This window comes from Amblyraja radiata, chromosome 20 (genome assembly GCF_010909765.2).
Source record: "Amblyraja radiata isolate CabotCenter1 chromosome 20, sAmbRad1.1.pri, whole genome shotgun sequence".
NCBI lineage: Eukaryota > Metazoa > Chordata > Chondrichthyes > Rajiformes > Rajidae > Amblyraja > Amblyraja radiata.
The window spans coordinates 2,925,369-2,945,925 of NC_045975.1; positions in this window are offsets into that span (position 1 = coordinate 2,925,369).

Genomic DNA, 20,557 nt, shown 5'->3' on the forward strand with positions numbered 1-20,557 from the left:
GACAATGGAGGAGACCTAGGACACAGAGGTCAGTGTGGGAATGGGAAGGGGAATTAAAGTGTTTAGCAACTGGGGAGATCAGGTCGGTCCAGGTGGACTGAGTGAAGGTGTTCAGAGAAACGCTGGCCCAGTCTATGCTTGGTCTCGCCGATGTATAAGAGTTCACATCTTCAAGTCTGACAATGTTAAAAAAAATCCTCCCCTACAGTATATTCACTATTACCTAAGATAGACGCCAAGTGCTGGAGTAGCTCAGTGGGTCAGGCAGCACGCTGGCCCTGATGTGTTCTGGCCTTTTCCTACCTTCAGTCCTCCCCCTTTTCTATTTGCAGTTTGAAGAAGGGTTCCGACCTGAAATGTCACCTATCCTTTTTCACCAGAGATGCTGCCTGACCCGCTGAGTTATGGTGCAGCAGCATCTATGGAGCGAAGGAAATAGGCAACGTTTCGGGCCGAAACCCTTCTGGAAATAGGCAATGTTTCGGGCCGAAACCCAGAAGGGTTTCGACCCGAAACGTTGCCTATTTCCTTAGCTCCATAGATGCTGCTGCACCCGCTGAGTTACTCCAGCACTCTGTGAAACGTCACCTACCCATGTTCTCCAGAGATGCTGCCTGACCCGCTGAGTTACTCCAGCACTCTGTGAAACGTCACCTATCCATGATCTCCACAGATGCTACCTGACCCGCTGAGTTACTCCAGCACTCTGTGAAACGTCACCTATCCATGTTCTCCACAGATGCTGCCTGACCTGCTGAGTTACTCCAGCACTCTGTGAAACGTCACCTATCCATGTTCTCCACAGATGCTGCCTGACCCGCTGAGTTACTAGCCTGGTTCAGTTCAATTTATTGTCCCGTGTACCGAGGTACAGTGAAAAGCTTTTGTTGCGTGCTACCCAGTCAGTGGAAAGACAATACCTGATTACAATCCAGCCATTTGCAATTGTATAGAAATATAGAAACGTAGAAAATAGGTGCAGGAGGAGGCATTCGGCCAATCGAGGCAGCTCTGCCATTCAATGGCTGATCATCCAGAATCAGTACCCCGTTCCTGCTTTCTCCCCATATCCCTTGATTCCGTTAGCCCCAAGAGCTAAATCTAACTCTCTCTTGAAAACATCCAGTGAATTGGCCTCCACTGCCCTCTGTGGCAGAGAATTCCACAGATTCCACACAATTCAACATGATAAGGGAATAATGTTTAGTGCAAGGTAAAGCCAGTAAAGTCCGATTACAGATAGTCCGAGTGTTTCAGAAGGAACTGAGTTACTCCAGCACTCTGTGTCTACCTCACTTTATAATGTTTAAGAAAGACCTGCAGATGCTGAAAAAAATCGAAGGTAGACAAAAATGCTGGAGAAACTCAGCGGGCGAGGCAGCATCTATGGAGCAAAGGAATAGTCCGAGGGTCACCAATGAGGTAGATAGTAGTTCAGGACCACTCTCTGGTTGCGGCAGGATGATTCACTTGCCTACTCCAGCATTTTGTGCCTTTTTCTTTAAACAGTAAATTGCTTAATATATTTCCATCTGTTGTGTTAAAATGCCCATTCACTGCACGGACATGTTTGTTCTGCGTTACTCTGACAACTTCAACAACTGCTTCTTCTGTTATGCACTTAGAAAGCTTCATCGCAATTAATTTTACCCCGAGCTGCTTAAATGGTTATTAATAATATCTGCAGAAGCATTTTTTATTTTTTTTGCTGGGACATGATGTCTATTTGTCTCTCGTTTCAGTGAGTCATTTCTCGGGATGTGGGAAAGACGAGGACAGGACTGAATTATTCGCAGCGGAGATATTAATTCTAGTCGTGTCTGACATTTCGATGGATACTGTGTGTTGATTTGCACCGAGCTGCTTAATGCTCTTTTAACATATGCACAGCAATATTTGACTCCCAGTGACATACCTGAAAGAGATTTGCTAAACCCAGCATCAATGATTCATATTGCTAATAGGATAGCTCCGCGGGTCACAGCCTGATGTTGTAGAGCACGGATTGAAGGTGTGATCGTTCGTGCAGCGAGTTACTGAATGTTACTTTGAGCTAAGCCTGACCAAATCCCAGGGGGAAGCCAGGGGGCAAGACAGAGCTCTTGGCAGCATCGGCACCCATCTCATCATCCAGTCATACATCAGTATTAATACAATCAGAAGCATTATAGCAGGTTTCCACACTGCACGCCGACACGAGGAAAATATTAAAACACCGCGACCAAAATTAAGACGGCAATTAATAAAGATGGCAAAACCTATAATTTAATCTAAGTTTGACGTGCAAATATTGTGAATCAAATCACAACTGGATAATTATACTCTGTATACCATCTTTGATTTATCTGTGACTGCTCCTTAAGGGGCTGTCCCACTTGGGCAACCTAATTGGCGAGTTTAGAAGAGTTGAGTTTGAAAAAATGACATGTTGAAGACCTCCTTCGACTATGATGAAGACCAGCTTTGACGAGCTACGACTAACTTTGGGAAAATTGGACACCGAATAGTGGAGAGTGAAGACGACCTCTTTCGATCTCCTTCGACCTCCCTTCGACTATGATGAAGACTATCTACGACTATCTTCGACTACCTTCGACTACCTTCGACTAACATGCCGACCTGGTACGACTAAACCTACGAGTAAAAAAAAGTATCGATTTTTTTCCATGGCGACCTTTTTTTACTCGCGGGCATTTTTCAACATGTTGAAAAATACGCCGCGACCTAGCGGAGACCACTCTCGAGCATGAAGGAGAGTTACGAAGACCTCCTAGGACCTCGTGGCGACCATGCTGTGAGTATGAGTCGAGGGCAAACTCGCCAGAACTGGCGGATTAGGTCGCCCAAGTGGGACAGCCCCTTTAAGGTGAAGCAGGGTGACAAAAATGGAACAGATGCATCCTGGATCTGACAGAGTCAAGAGAAGGGGGGATGGTTTGGTCATTTTTTCCCCCGTGTACAGAACTGGCGAATTTCAACAGCAAAGTGAACTCAATACAAGGTTGCCGCCTTCATTTTCCACCCAGCCTGCCCAATATTGATTGAGAGGGCGGTGCTGGCTCAAAGGGCCGAAGGGCCTACTCGTGCACCCATTGTCTATTGATAGACACAAAATGCTGGAGTAACTCAGCGGGATGGGCAGCATCTCTGGAGAGAAGGAATGGGTGACGTTTCGGGTCGAGACCCTTTGTCAGACTGAGAGTCAGGGGAGAGACAGATACAGAGATAAGGGAGGGTAAGGTGTGAAAACGAGACAAAGGGGATGAAGATCGAGGACAATGTAGAATAGATCATTGTTAGGCTGGGGAAGCTGACAACGAAGCACACACAGAGATAACAGAGATAACTGGGCCTCCTCCATGGCCAGAGTGAGTCCCACCGCTAATTGGAGGAGCAGCGCCTCATATTTCGCTAGAGTAGTTTACACCCCAGCGGTATGAACATTGACTTCTCCAATTTCAGGTAGTCCCTGCTTTCTCCCTCCTTCCCCTCCCCTTCCCCAGCTCCCTCACAGACCACTGTCTCCGCCTCTTCCTTTCTTCGCCCCCCCCCCACATCAGTCTGAAGAAGGGTCTCGACCCAAAACTTCGCCTTTCCCTTCACTCCGTAGATGCTGCCTCACCCACTGAGTTTCTCCAGCATTTTTGTCTGCCTTCGATTTTTCCAGCATCTGCAGTTCTTTCCTAAACAGAGATAACACATAATCGGGGACAGTTAGGCTGGCCGGAGAACTGGGAATGGAGGACTGATGGCGGGAAAGGGAAAGCAAGGGTTACTTAAGTTAGAGAAGTCAATGTTCATACCGCTGGGGTGTAAGCTGCCCAAGCGAAATATGAGGTGCTGTTCCTCCAATTTGCGCTGGGCCTCACTCTGACAGTGGAGGAGGCCCAGGATAGAAAGGTCAGTGTGGGAATGGGAGGGGGAGTTGAAGTGTTTGGCAACCGGGAGATTGAGTGATGGGTTTTTTTCCGGTGAGTTTTATACCCCTTGCTTGTTTCAAGCCATGGCTGGAGGCTGTCACGGGGAGAACGTGCAAACTCCGCACAGGCAGCATCCAAGGTCAGGATCGAACCCGGGTCACCGGCGCTGTAAGGCAGCAACTCTCGTGCTGCCCATAACCAACTTGTCTGATGTTGTCCTGTCCCTTCTCTCATTCATTTATCTTCCTCCATCTCCATCAGTCTGAAGAGTTTGTACGTTCTCCCTGTGACCGTGTGGGTTTTCTCCGGGTACCACAACCAGAGAGCAGTGTAAGTAGGTAAGTACGTTTATTGACCAAGTATTCACATACAAGGAATTTGCCTTGGTGCTCCGCCCACAAGTAACAACATGACATACAGTGACAGTTACGAATGACTCAGAAAACACTAAACATGAATAATAATAAGACATTAATGATAAAACACCATTGATCAAGCATGTGAACCAACAAAATACCAGATCAAAGGGAGGCTACAGATTTTTGGCTGTTGAGTAGAGCAACTACTTGTGGATAAAAACTGTTTTTATGTCTGTCTGTGGCAGCTTTGACAATCCGGAGTCGCCTTCCATAGTTTTCCAGTGCTGAACTACCATCGACCTCATTGGTGACCCTCGGACTATCCATGACCGGACTTTGCTGGCTTTACCTTGCACTAAACGCTGTTCCATTATCATGTCTCTGTACACTTGTAAATGGATCTCGATTGAGACCCTGTATTGTCTTTCTGCTGACTGGTTAGCACGCAACAATGGACAATAGACAATGGACAAAAAGCTTTTCACTGTACCTCGGTACACGTGACAATAAACTCAACTCAACTGAACTGAAACTGAAGAAGGATCTCAACCCGAAACGTCATCTATTCCTTTTCTCCAGAGATGCTGTCTGACCCGCTGAGTTACTCCAGCTTTTTGTGCCTGTCTTCACATACAGATTTTGACATCCTGTGGTGACTATGACCATTTTTATAGCTGACTGAGAGGAACGTTCTCATTATTTTAGTTCCTGCAGTCAGTGTCAAACTTGGCCCCGATCAATATCTTCAGAGGTGACAACTCAGGGAAACAAGAGACATCATTGCGTTTCCCTAATTTGTAACTTGGCTGTCTTAAACCTTTTGAGGCTGATGTCGATTAACTTCCTTCTAATCTCGCAACAATCAAATGGTATCGAAAATATGGTTGGGCGGCACGGTGGCGCAGCGGTAGAGTTGCTGCTTTACAGCGCTTGCAGCGCCGGAGACCCGGGTTCGATCCCGACTACGGGCGCTGTCTGTACGGAGTTTGTACCTTCTCCCCGCGACCTGCGTGGGTTTTCTCCGAGATCTTCCCTTTCCTCCCACACTCCAAACGTGTGCAGGGTTTGTAGGTTAATTGGTTTGGTGTCTGTGTAAATTGTCCCCTAGTGTGTGTAGGATAGTGTTAGTGTGCGGAGATCGCTGGTCGGCGCGGACTCGGTGGGCCGAAGGGCCTGTTTCCGCGCTGTATCGCTAGACTAATCTAAAAGAAACAGATGTTTAAGAAAGAACTGCAGACGCTGGAAAAATCGAAGGTAGACAAAAATGCTGGAGAAACTCAGCGGTTGCAGCAGCATCGATGGAGCGAAGGAATGGGTGACGTTTCGGGTCGAGACCCTTCTTCAGACTCGAGTCTCATTCCTTCGCTCCAGAGATGCTGCCTCACCCGCTGAGTTACTCCAGCTTTTTGTCTACCTCTACAACAAACAGATGGATTGAGATGGAACTAATGGAATGCAAGAAGCATTTTTATTATTACTTGATGCTGATAATTTGATATTATAAATGTTGTATAATTTAACAGTAACGTTCTTCACATTTGGCCTACTTTGGGAATGAATATACATCGAAACTTAATCCTTTTCAGGCTTGTTTCCATTTAAATTGGATCGCAATAGTTTTTGTTAATAACATCCGTCCCAGAAATTAGCATATTTTGTGTTCTGTCTCATCCAGCCCTCGGCTGGCAATTAACTTTAGTTGCAACAATTTGCTGGCTGCAATTGTATAATATTTAAATTGAACCTTTTAATTTACTAATTTGAATCTACTTTCCTTCTTTAGACATACAGTGCATTCAGAAAGTATTCAGACCCCTTCACTTTTTCCACATTTTGTTACGTTACAGCCTTATTCTAAAATGGATTAAATTCTTTTTTTTTTATCAGCAATCTACACACAATAGCCCACAATAAAAAAGTGAAAACAGATGTTTAGAAATTTTTGCAAAATAATTAAAAATAAATAACTGAAATATCACATTTACATAAGTATTCAGACCCTTTACTCAGTATTTATTGAGGCACCTTTGGCAGTGATTACAGCCTCGTCTTGTTGGGTATGATGCTACAAGCTTGGCACACCTGTATTTGGGTAATTTATCCCATTCTTCTCTGCAGATCCTCTCAAGCTCTGTCAGGTTGGATAGGGAGTGTCGATGCACAGCTATTTTCAGGTTCCTCCAGAGATGTTCGATCGGGTTCAAGTCCGGGCTCTGGCCGGGCCACTTACGGACATTCACAGACTTGTCACAAAGCCACTCCTGCATTGTCTTGGACGTGAGCTTTAGGTTGTTGTCCTGTTGGAAGGTGAACGTCTGCCCCAGTTTGAGGTCCAGAACACTCTGGAGCAGGTTTTCATCAAGGATCTCTCTATACTTTGCTCCGTTCATCTTTACCTCGATCCTGACTGGTCTCCCAGTTCCTACCGCTGAAAAACATCCCTACAGCATGATGCTGCCACCACCATGCTTCACCGTAGATATGGTATTGGCCAGGTGATGAGCGGTGCCTGGTTTCCTCCAGACATGACACTTGGCCAAAGAGTTCAATCTTGGTTTCATCAGACCAGGGAATCTTGTTTAGGTGCCTTTTGACAAACTCCAAGCGGGCTGTCATGTGCCTTTAACTGAGGAGTGGCTTCTGTCTGGCCACTCTACAATAAAGGCCTGATTGGTGGAGTGTTGCAGATATAGTTGTCCTTCTGGAAGTTTCTCCCATCTCCACAGAGGAACTCTGGAGCTCTGTCAGAGTGACCATCGGGTTCTTGCACACCTCCCTGAATATGTTAGTAAGTCTCTATCCTAAGGCCCTTCTCCCCCGATTGCTCAGTTTGGCCAGGCTCTATGAAGAGTCCTGGTGGTTTCAAAGTTCTATTTATGAATGACGGAGGCCACTGTGCTCTTCGGGACCTGCAATGCTCCAAAAAATGTTTTATACCCTTCCCCAGATCTGTGTCTCAACACAATCCTGTCTCGGAGGTCTACAGACAATTCCTTCGTCTTCATGGCTTGTTTTTTTGCTCTGACATGCACTGTCAACGGTGGGACCTTATATAAACAGGTGTGTGCCTTTCCAAATCATGTCCAATCAATTTAATTTACCACTTGTAGACTCCTATCAAGTTGTAGAAACATCTCAAGGATAATCAATGGAAACACAATGCACCAAAGCTCAATTTTGAGAGTCACTGCAAAGGGTCTGAATACTTACGTAAATATGATATTTCAGTTATTTCTTTTTAATTATTTTGCAATAATTACTAAACACCTGTTTTCGCTTTTATGTTATGAGGTATTGTGCGTAGATTGATGATAAAAAAAATGACTGTAACCAATTTTAGAATAAGGCTGTAATGTAACAAAATGTGGAGAAAGTGAAGGGGTCTGAATACTTTCTCAATGCACTGTAAATTAATTCACAGTCTGGGAGTCATAGAGTGATACAGCTTGGAAACAGGCCCTTCGGCCCAACTCGCCCACACCGGCCAACATGTCCCAACTACACTAGTCCCACCTGCCTGCGTTTGGTTCATATCCCTCCAAACCTGCCCTATCCATGTACCTTGCTACTGAGGGAGTGCAGCGTAGGTTCACAAGGTTAATTCCCGGGATGGCGGGACTGTCATGTGCTGAGAGAATGGAGTGGCTGGGCTTGTACACTCTGGAGTTTAGAAGGCTGAGAGGAGGTCTTATTGAAACATATAAGATTATTAAGGGTTTGGACACGCTAGAGGTAGGAAACATGTTCTCGATGTTGGGGGAGTCCAGAACCAGGGGCCACAATTTAAGAGTAAGGGGTAAACCATTTAGAACGGAGACGAGGAAACACTTTTTCACACAGAGAGTGGTGAGTCTGTGGAATTCTCTGCCTCAGAGGGCGGTGGAGGCAGGTTCTCTGGATGCTTTCAAGAGAGAGCTAGATAGGGCTCTTAAAGTTAGCAGAGTCAGGGGATATGGGGAGAAGGCAGGAACGGGGTACTGATTGGGGATGATCAGCCATGATCATATTGAATGGCGGTGCTGGCTCGATGGGCTGAATGGCCTACTCCTGCACCTATTGTCTATTGTCTATTGTCTATTGTACCTGTCTAACTGCTTCTTAAACGGTGCGATAGTCCTAGCCTCAACTACCTCCTCTGGCAGCTGGTTAACTCAGCCGGGTCAGACAGCATCTCTGGAGAAAAGGAATAATAGATGACGTTTCGGGTTGAGACCCTTCTTCAGTTTCAGTTCAGTTCCATTTCAGTTCAGTTCAGTTTCAGTTGAGTTTATTGTCAAGTGCACTGTGGTACAGTGAAAGGCTTTTTGTGTACTGTCTATTGTTGCGTGCTAACCAGTCAGCAGAAAGACAGTACATAGTAACTATCGATCCATTTACAAGTGTATAGAAACATGATTCACCCACCACCCTTTGTGTGAAAAAGTTGCCTCTCAGATTCCTATTAAATCTTTTCCCCTTCACCTTGAACCCATGTCCTCTGGTCCTCGATTCCCCTACTCTGGGCAAGAGATTCTGTGCATCTACCCGATCTATTCCTCTGATGTTTTAGTAAACTCTTCCCCCGTTGGGCTTTACAGATCCTTGTGGCACAGGGAAAGGAATAGTTTCATTTATTGCATTTTATCACGGACAATGCAAATGGGATTTATTTTGCATTTGCTTGAATAGACAATAGACAATAGGTGCAGGAGGAGGCCATTCGGCCCTTCGAGCCAGCACCGCTATTCAATGTGAAATGGTTGCTGTCCATGTATTCCGGAAGTGGCGGCGCTGTTAACAGCTGCGGCTCGCCTGCAGTCTGTCTGTCTTTACTTTTTTCTGTTGTTTTGTTTTGTCTTGTTTTCGTTAAGTTTTAGTTTGTTGGGTTGTGTTATGGGGGGGGGGGGGGGTGAAACGTGTTCTCTGTCTCTTCCTTCGGGGGAATGCGACTTTTTCGTGTCGTATCCCCCTTCTCTGCCTCCGTCTGCGCTGAGGCCTAATGGCGGAGCTGGCGGTCTCCAACCTGCGACTGACCCCGAGGCTCCGGAGGCAGAGCCAGCCAGGACTCACCAACGAGAGGCTGGCCGTCTTCGGGGCTGAGGCAGCGGTGGCCCGACTTGCTGGTGCGGCGTTCTGGCTTTCGGCGGCGGCCTGGAGCTGATGCAGCGGGGCTCGGAGTATTTTGCCAAATGTTTCCGGGCCATTGTTTATTTCTGAGTTGTACACTTTACTTTAGTTTAGTTTAGAGATACAGCGCGGAAACAGGCCCTTCGGCCCACCGAGTCTGATCCTAGCACACTAATGGGCCTGTCCCACTTGGCGATATTTTTAGGCGACTGTCATAGTCGTAGTAGGTCGCCGAAAAACCTGCGACAACCTACGACAGCACCTACGTCAGGAGAAGTCAAGCTACGCTCACTAGCGCCAACCCAACTATTGTCGAAAAACTTTCAACATGTTGAAAATTTATCGGCGACCAGAAAGACGGCACGACTTTTTTGAGCAACTGAGGAGACGACTCCCGACGACCGCCGGCGAACATGTGGCGACAAACTAGTCGCCTGTCGTTGCCTAAAAAAATCGCGTAAGTGGGACAGGCCCATAACACTATCCTACACACACGACAGAGGCACACTACTTTGGGGTGTGGGAGGAAACCGAAGATCTCGGAGGAAACCCGCGCAGGTCACGGGGAGAAGGTACAAACTCTGTACTGACAGCACCCGTAGTCGGGATGGAACCCGGGTCTCCGGCGCTGCAAGCACTGTAAGGCAGCAACTCTACCGCTGCGCCCTTGTCAACATGTTTATGCTTCACTTTACGCGCTGTAGGGTTTTACATCACAGCCGGTGTTTAACTAAAAACACTTTCCCCTCATTGTACTAAGAATACATTTCGACATTATGTTTCAGTGATATTCTATCCAGCTTCTAAAATATTCTGCTCATGTTATTTTGAACATTGCATACAATGTGAACCTGTTCCAGTTCATTTCTGTTGCTTATTTTCACGACTTCGTGGCTTTGAAGTTCATTCCAGATCAGAACCCAGGGCATTTATTCCACTTAAATGATCGTGCTGCAGCTGCTTAGAATTTGAATTTAGTTTAGAGATACAGCGTGGAAACAGGCCCTTCGGCCCACCGAGTCCGCGCCGACCAGCGATCCCCGCACACTAACACTATCCTACACAATTTACAATTATACCAAGCCAATTAATCTATAAACCTGCACGTCTTTGGAGTGTGGGGGGGGGGGGGGAAACGAAGATCTTGGAGAAAAACCCACGCAGGTCACGGGGGGGAACGAACGTGCAAACTCCGTACAGACAGCACCCGTAGCCGGAATCGAACCTGGTTCCCTGGCGCTGTGAGGCAGAGACTCTACCGCTGCGCCACGGTGACGGCTGTGATAACTAAATTGTCAGCATGTGAGTATTGATGACATCTTCTCCCAGCTACCCAGAATCGATTGACAGGCAACCCACCGGGTGACGGACCACAACAAAGAGTCTCGTCAAAGCAATTGAGACCTTTATTCCGACATCGCGTTTCCAGAAGTAATTAGTGTCAGGTAACGGTTTGAAGTGTTAATTTGAGCTCTTTACAAAACAGAAAGGTTAGTGAGGATTCCGCGGTGCTATTGAGGGAGTGCAGCGTAGGTTCACCAGGTTAATTCCCGGGATGGCGGGACTGTCATACGCTGAGAGAATGGAGCGGCTGGGCTTGTACACTCTGGAGTTTAGAAGGATGAGAGGAAATCTCATTGAAACATGTAAGATTATTAAGGGTTTGGACACGTTAGAGGCAGGAAACATGTTCCCGATGTTGGGGGAGTCCAGAACCAGGGGCCACAGTTTAAGAATAAGGGGTAAGCCATTTAGAACGGAGACGAGGAAACACGTTTTCACACAGAGAGTTGTGAGTCTGTGGAATTCTCTGCCTCAGAGGGCGGTGGAGGCAGGTTCTCTGGATACTTTCAAGAGAGAGCTAGATAGCGGAGTCAGGGGATATGGGGAGATGGCAGGAACGGGGTACTGATTGGGGATGATCAGCCATGATCACATTGAATGGCGGTGCTGGCTCGATGGGCTGAATGGCCTACTCCTGCACCCATTGTCTATTGTCTATTGATTTCACCGCGTCTCCCATTTCAATTGATGAACCGGAATGATTAGGGAAAATTGTTTTTAAAATAATCACTGAAGGAACAAAGATAAGGATGAAATATTGATCAGCTATCCTCTCGGTGAACTCCGGAACGGTGCTTGTGATGTCAACAGCTTAGACTCCTGCTGAATTATTAACGCACAGGAGACACAGACTGTGACAAGTGTCAGCTCAGGTGATCTTAGGGGATGAGATGACGATCGACAGGGCGGCACGGTGGTGCAGCGGTAGATTCACTGCCTCAAAGCACCAGAGACCTGGGTTCGATCCCAGCCACGGCTGCCGTCTGTACGGAGTTTGTACCTTCTCCCCGTGACCCGCGTGGGTTTTCTCCGTGTGTTCCGGATTCCTCCCACACTCCTCAGATGTACAGGTTTGTAAGTTGTGTAGAATGGAACTGCAGATGCTGGTTCAAATCAACGATAGACACAAAATGCTGGAGTCTCGCAAATCTTCTCACAAGCAGTCGGCAACGTGACATTTTATTGAATGCCGACTGAAAATGCAAGTAAACTCTATTAATAAGCAATGGCTTCCCGTCGAGACTCTAATATTTACATACATGGAGAACTCTATTCAATTAGTCAAACTTAATTTCCCTTTCATAAAAGTTTGTTGCCTCTATAATGTTTAATGATTTTGCTCATCTCCTGCTGAGTTGGACTTAAACCAGCCTGGTCGAGGTATCGGGTATTGGGCATGGAGTCAAACGGGAGGGAACTAACGAATAGAAGTTTATATTTTTAGAATTTATTGAATCTTTTTTTAAATTAATTACAGTGAATTAATTTTTTTCCATACAGTTCAGTGACAATCCTACCATACATTGGGCACTATCACACAAAGCATAAGGGTGTAAGACAGGAGACTACACTGAGTTTAGTATAGTTCAGAGATTTGGTGCGGAAACAGGCCCTTCGGCCCACCTCGTCCGTGCTGACCAGCGATCCCCGCACACTAACACTATCCAACACACTGGGGACAATTTTAGGATGCTGCCTGACCCGCTGGGATACTCCAGCACTCTGTGAAACGTCACCTATCCATGTTCTCCACAGATGCTGCCTGACCCGCTGAGTTACTCCAGCACTCTGTGAAACATCACCTGCCCATGTTCTCCACAGATGCTGCCTGACCCGCTGAGTTACTCCAGCACTCTGTGAAACATCACCTGCCCATGTTCTCCAGGCTCCAGGTGAAACGGTTGAAAGAAATTCTTACGATTGACATAGAATTGCGGTAACTCAGGCGGGCCATCGCTGGTCCCTGCACCGTGGTCCACGTGACAATAAAACTAAACTGTAAACTGTAAACATTGTAAATTGTCCCGAGTGTGCGTAGGATAGTGTTAGAGTGCGGGGGATCGCTGGACGGCGCGGACTCGGTGGGCCGAAGGGCCTGTTTCCGCGCTGTATCTCTAAACTAAACTAAACTAAACTGCGCTACAAATGACGATAATTTTTTTTTCCAAAATGTTGTCGAATTATCGCTCGTCTGCCTGAAATTAAGTTTTCTTGTATGATTTATTGTTATTTTAGGAAGATGTTAAAGAAATGGACTTCTTTTAAATAATGTGTTTATTTCTATATTTCTCGACAAAATGAGCTGACTGAGGATTTAGGAGATACAAGAAACTGTGAATGCTGGTTTATACAAATCTCGTCTGCCTGAAATTTCAGTTCCCGGATCATACGTTTGACACCAGTGAACGGATTGATTAAGCTGTGTAACATGTTTTGTTTCCTTCGGGAGGGAATGCCAAATCAAACATAAAAACAATCAAATAGAAAGTACAGGTTTGAAACTGAATCTGCATCGCTGCCTGGCTGCCTATAGACAAAGAAACCAGAGTGATGCCAGTTATGTTGGCATTCGCTGCTCCAATTTGTAGCCAACTTTCCTTTAAATCAGCTTCATGTAACTAACTAACTGCATCCTTTTGTTTAAGAAGGAACTGCAGATGCTGGAAAATCGAAGGTTGACAAAAGTGCTGGAGAAACTCAGCGGGTGCAGCAGCATCTATGGAGCGAAGGAAATAGGCAACGTTTCGGGCCGAAACCCGGAAGGGTTTCGGCCCGAAATGTTGCCTATTTCCTTCAGGATTTCGGCCCGAAACGTTGCCTATTTCCTTCAGGATTTCGGCCCGAAACGTTGCCCTATTTCCTTCAGGGTTTCGGCCCGAAACGTTGCCCTATTTCCTTCAGGGTTTCGGCCCGAAACATTGCCTATTTCCTTCAGGATTTCGGCCCGAAATGTTGCATATTTCCTTCAGGATTTCGGCCCGAAACGTTGCCTATTTCCTTCAGGATTTCGGCCCGAAACGTTGCCCTATTTCCTTCAGGGTTTCGGCCCGAAACGTTGCCCTATTTCCTTCAGGGTTTCGGCCCGAAACGTTGCCTATTTCCTTCAGGGTTTCGGCCCGAAATGTTGCCTATTTCCTTCAGGATTTCGGCCCGAAACGTTGCCTATTTCCTTCAGGATTTCAGCCCGAAACGTTGCCTATTTCCTTCAGGATTTCGGCCCGAAACGTTGCCCTATTTCCTTCAGGGTTTCGGCCCGAAACGTTGCCTATTTCCATCAGGATTTCGGCCCGAAACGTTGCCCTATTTCCTTCGCTCCATAGATGCTGCTGCACCCGCTGAGTTTCTCCAGCACTTTTGTCTACCGTCAGTGGAAAGGAGGTTGGTTTGCGTGACGGTCCGGGCTGGGTTACCTCCACAAGTCTGCATTTCCCACAATTGTACAGACCTCTATCCAGTCTCCCTTGACATTTTTCAAAGTGTCACAACAGATTTTTACATCATTCAGAAGTCTCCCTCCACATGATGCTACCTCTCTCTCTCCCCCCCCCCTTCCCTCCTTTAAGAGGTGCCAACTATCTTTATGCTGCACCAAACACTATGTCCCTTCTCTCCAGAGATGCTGCCTGGCCCGCTGAGTTACTCCAGCATTTTGGGTCTATCCTCGCATCTGCAGTTCCTTCCTACACAGCCATATTTACCTCAATCCAGGTCCCTGCCGCTGTGAGGCAGCAACTCTACCGCTGAGCCACCGTGTCTTGTGGAGAAGAGCAAAATAGGACTGTCTAAAAATTTCTAACGGACATTCAGAGAGAATGATATTCAGCAACAGAAACAAAACAAGGATTTGCCACCTTTTATTGTGCCTAACCTCTTTAGTTTAGAAATACAGTGCGCAAACAGGCCCTTCGGCCCACCGGGTCCGTGCCAACCTGCGATCCCCGCACACTAACACTATCCTACACACACTGGGGACAATTTACATTTACACCAAGCCAATTAAGCTACAATCCTGTATGTCTTTGGAGTGTGGGAAGAAACCGAAGATCTCGGAGAAAACCCACGCAGGTCACGGGGAGAACGTACAAACTCCGTACAGACAGCACCCGTAGTCGGGATCGAACTCGGTTCTCTGGTGTTGCATTCTCTGTAAGGCAGCAACTCTACCGCTGCGCCACCATATCACATAGAAACATAGAAAATAGGTGCAGGAGTAGGCCATTCGGCCCTTCGAGCCTGCACCGCCATTCAATATGATCATGGCTGATTATCCAACTCCATACCCCCTGATCCCTTTAGCCACAAGGGCCACATCTAACTCCCTCTTAAATAAGGCCAATGAACTGGCCTCAACTACCTTCTGTGGCAGATAATTCCAGAGATTCACCACTCTCTGTGTGAAAAATGAAAAATGTTTTTCTCATCTCAGAAATAATGTTCTCTTTTTGTCGAGCACCTTATCTAATTAAAATTGCCACTATCACTTTCATGATGTTTTTACAATTAATATTCAGGAAATTAAAACATGTGGATACATAATTATCTGGATGTATAATTCATCCAAGTTCTATGGATGATTTGTTTATTTCAGTGATTTATAAATCTCTCAGATATAAATCTGCGGCAGTCAGTGTACCCTTTGTGGCATATCTAATTAAACCAGACAAAAATGAAATGTACAACATTATGCATCATGAATTCAACAGAGAATTCGATGGAATTTGAGCTGTGGAGAATCCACTGTTTTATTTAATACTTCTTCACAGGGCAGCACGGTGGCGCAGCGGTAGAGTTGCTGCCTTACAGTGCTTACAGCCCCAGAGACACGGGTTCAATCCCGACTACGGGTGCTGTCTGTACGGAGTTTGCACGTTCTCCCCGTGACCTGTGTGGGTTTTCTCCGAGATCTTCGGTTTCCTCCCACACTCCAAAGACATACAGCTTTGTAGGTTAATCAGCTAGATATACATGTAAATTGTCCCTAGCGTGTGTAGGGTAGTGTTAGTGTGCGGGGATCGCTGGTCAGCGCGGACTCAGTGGGCCGAAGGGCCACGCTGTATCTCTAAACTAAACTAATCTAAACTAAACATGGAGGGCAAGAAGGAACTGCAGACGCTGGATTAAACCGAAGAGAGACACAAAATGCTGGAGTAACTCAGCGGGACAGGCAGCATCTCTGGAGAGAAGGAATGGGTGACGTTTCAGGTCGAGACCCTTCTTCAAACATAGGAAGGTGGTGGGTATACGGAATGCGCTGCCAAAGGTGGTAGTTGAGGCAGGGACCACGACAGCATTGATAAGGCACGTACAGGTACATGGATAGGAAAGGTTTAGAGGGAGTCTGAAGAAGGCTCTCGACCCGAAACGTCACCCATTTCTTCTCTCCAGAGATGCCGCCTGTCCCGCTGAGTTACTCCAGCAATTTGTGTCCGACAAGGGTGAGAGGGATTATGGGCATGTGCGGGGGATGTACGCAAAACCCACACCTCCAGATTCAGGGACAGTTTCTTCCCAGCTGTTATCGGGCAACTGAACCATCCTACCTCAACCAGAGAACAGTCCTGAACTACTATCTACCGCATTGGTGACCCTCGGATTATCCTTGATCGGACTTTGCTGGCTTTACCTTGCACTAAACGTTATTCCCTTATCATGTATCTGTACACTGTAAACGGCTCGATTGTAATCACGTATTGTCTTTCCGCTGACTGGATAGCACGCAACAAAAAAGCTTTTCACTGTACCTCGGTACACGTGACAATAAACTACACTGAATATTCTGCTTCCTAAAGTTGATGGCCAGCTGTGTTTTTGTGTAACCATTATGGATCTTGAATGTACAGTACACATCGGTGAAGCATGAAGCTAAAAATTAGAGTTAATATTACTGTAATTCAATCTGCAGCTTATGGATAGATTTGTTATGGTGAGAGAGAAAGGAGGAATTTTTTCATATAACAAAATTCTAAACTCAATTATCTAATCAATATTACTATTTTGTAACACCAGAACAGATATACATTTTTCATTCTTCGATTTCAAATGTAATTTTGTGCAGAACTTGCTGTTCCAGCTTTCTGCAGTCCATTGAATTGGCTTCACTGTTGGTATTTTCAAAGCCTGGCTGGATTTTGTATCTTCTCATCTGGAGCCGCTTCAAGAATACAGGAACATGTCCTCAACGCCTGTCCTTGGGCGGCGCAGCGGTAGAGTTGCTGCCTCACAGCGCCAGAGACCCGGGTTCGATCCCGACTACGGGTGCTGTCTGTACGGAGTTTGGACGTTCTCCCCGTGACCTGCGCGGGTTTTCGACGGGTTACATAGATACATAGATACATAGAAAATAGGTGCAGGAGTAGGCCATTCGGCCCTTCGAGCCTGCACCGCCATTCAATATGATCATGGCTGATCATCCAACTCAGTATCCCGTACCTGCCTTCTCTCCATACCCCCTGATCACTTTAGCCACAAGGGCCACATCTAACTCCCTCTTAAATATAGCCAATGAACTGGCCTCAACTACCCTCTGTGGCAGAGAGTTCCAGAGATTCACCACTCTCTGTGTGAAAAAGTTTCTTCTCATCTCGGTCCTAAAGGATTTCCCCCTTATCCTTAAGCTGTGACCCCTTGTCCTGGACTTCCCCAACATCGGGAACAATCTTCCTGCATCTAGCCTGTCCAACCCCATAAGAATTTTGTACGTTTCTATAAGATCCCCTCTCAATCTCCTAAATTCTAGCGAGTATAAGCCAAGTCTATCCAGTCTTTCTTCGTATGAAAGTCCTGACATCCCAGGAATCAGTCTGGTGAACCTTCTCTGCACTCCCTCTATGGCTATAATGTCCTTCCTCAGATTTGGAGACCAAAACTGTACGCAATACTCCAGGTGTGGTCTCACCAAGACCCTGTACAACTGCAGTAGAACCTCCCTGCTCCTATACTCAAATCCTTTTGCTATGTTCTCCGGTTTCCTCCCACACTCCAAAGACGCGCGGGTTTGTAGACTAATTGCCTTGGTAAAATTGAAAATTGTCCCTAGTGTGTGTAGGATAGTGTTAGTGTGCGGGGATCGCTGGTCGGCGCGGACTCGGTTGGCTGAGTCTTTTGGAACCTCTTTAGTTCCTGGGTGTTCATCCTATCACCAACCAGAGAGTGGTCTGGATCTCCTGATCCATCTCATTGGAGACCCTTGGACTATCTTTAATCGGACTTTGCTGGACTTTACCTTGCACTAAACGTTATTCCCCCTATCCTGTATCTGTATATTGTGGACGGCTCGATTGTAATCTTGTATTATCTTTCCACTGACTGGTTAGCACGCAACAAAAAAGCTTTTCACTGTACCTCGGTACACGTGACAATAAACTACACGAAACTCAGTCTGAAGAAGGGTCGCGCCCCGAAACGTCGCCTATTCCTTCTCTCCATAGATGCTGCCTGTCCCGCTGAGTTTCTCCAGCATCTTTTGTCTACTTTCGATTTTTCCAGCATCTGCAGGTCCTTCTTAAATTAAACTATATATCATTTTCAACAAGGAACTCTGGAGGAGGAGAGCAGTCTAAGGTCTCCCTGCTGCTAGAAACAGGGGGGGGGGGGGGGGGGGGGGGGGGGGGGGGGGGGGGCAGAGTCTGATGGGGACACCGCTAGAATAATTTGATGTTGTTGTGTTTAATAGCTTGATGGCTGTGGGGAACAAGCTGTTCCTGAACCTGGACATTACAGTTTTCAGGCTCCTGTACCTTCTTCCTGATGGCAGGGGTGAAATGAGAGTGTGGTCAGGGTGGTGTGGGCCTCTGATGATGTTGGCTGCCATTTTGAGGCAGTGACTCCGGTAAATCCTTTCGATGGTGGGGAGGTCAGAGCCGGTGATGGGCTGGGCAGTGGTCACCACATTGTGTAGGCTTCTTCACTCCTGGGTGTTCAAGTTGCTGAACCAGGCCACGATTCAACCAGCCAATACGTTCTCTACTGTGCACCTGCAGAAGCTCAAGAGAATCCTCTCTGACATGCTGAATCTCCGTAATCTTCTCAGGAAGTAGAGGCATTGGTGTGCTTTCTTGAATGAATGAATGAATGAATGAATGAATGAATGAATGAATGAATAAATAGGTTTATAAGTTTATAAGCACCTCATATTCCGCTTGGGGAGTCTGCATCCTGGGGGCATGAACATCGAATTCTCCCAATTTTAGTCCTTGCTATCTCCTCCCCTTCCTCAGTCCGCCTGCTGTCTCCTCCCATCCCCCAGCCTTCGGGCTCCTCCTCCTTTTTCCTTTCTTGTCCCCGCCCCCCATCAGTCTGAAGAAGGGTTTCGGCCCGAAACGTTGCCTATTTCCTTCGCTCCATAGATGCTGCTGCACCCGCTGAGTTTCTCCAGCTTTTTTGTGTACCTTCGATTTTCCAGCATCTGCAGTTCCTTCTTAAACAGGTTTATAGGTTTATTGGCCAAGTATTCACATACAATGAATTTGCCTTGGTGCTCCGCCCGCAAGTGACAACACGACATACAGTGACAGTTAGGAATGACACATAAAACATTAAACATTAATAGTAAAACATTATTGATTAAACATGTGATTCTTTATCCAGTGTGCTGGGTGCAGGAAAGATCTACACAGAGGGACTATCACAACATTTAAGAAACATTTAGACAGGTACACGGATAGGACAGGTTTAGAGGGATATGGGCCAAACATGAGCAGGTGGGGCATGTTGGCCGGTGTGGGCTAGTTGGGCCGATGGGCCTGTTTCCACACTGCATCACTCTGTGACTCTATTAAGCGGAATTGTGAAATGATGGACATGTTCTGCTTGATTTTAAGAGTGACTGGGGGAGGTTAGCAGAGTTTGTGCCTTCACTGTGTTCACTGTGTTCCTCTGGAGAAACATTAGTCAGACATCAAATAAGTGAACAGGCAAGGCGGGTTGGTGCAGGTTATTGGAGAGGTGGAGTTTGAATTGAATTGAATTGAATTTAATACATTCTTGTCGTAGGTGCTTGCAAAATAACCAAGGTATGCAAATGTTTAAGAAAGAACTGCAGATGCTGGAAAAATTGAAGGTAGACAAAAATGTTGGAGAAACCCAGTGGGTGAGGCAGCATCTATGAAGAGAAGGAATAGGCGACATTTCGGATCGAGAAGGAGGGTCTAAACCCGAAACGTCGCCCATTCCTTTGCACCCGCTGAGTTTCTCCAGCATTCTTGTCCACCAAGGTATGCGAATAGTCACCACATAAAGGGCATCGACAGTTACAAAGTACCCCGGCGCCAGTTTCCCCTTTTTTCTCCCGTCCCTCCTCACGATGGCCCCCCCCACGACGCTCCCCTTAGTTCCCGACGGCACGACTCTAGCCCCTGCCGTGGGGGTCCACCGCCCCCCTCCCCTTCCCATCGCGTCCCGTCTCCTCCGCAGTCGTCCACCCTTCCGACGGAGCCGAGCGAGCTGTGGGCGGGTTCGGCCGTCCGCTGAGCCTTCTGGGGCTTCCGGGCGTGTGGAGTCCGTGGCTCCTCGATAAAGCCTTCACAGCTGGAATTAGGCCCCTTGGCCCACCAAGCCCACATCAACCAGCGGTCACCCCGCACATTAACACTGTCCAACACACTAGGGACAATTTCAATTTACAGAAGCTAATTAAGTAAGTAAGTAAGATTATTGGCAAAGTATTCACATACAAGGAATTTGCCTTCTTGCTCCGCCCACAAGTACCAACATGACATACAGTGACCTACAAACCTCTATGTATTTGATGTGTGGGTGGGAAACCGGAGCACCTGGAGAAAACCCACACAGGTCACAATTGTCAATAGACAATAGACAATAGGTGCAGGA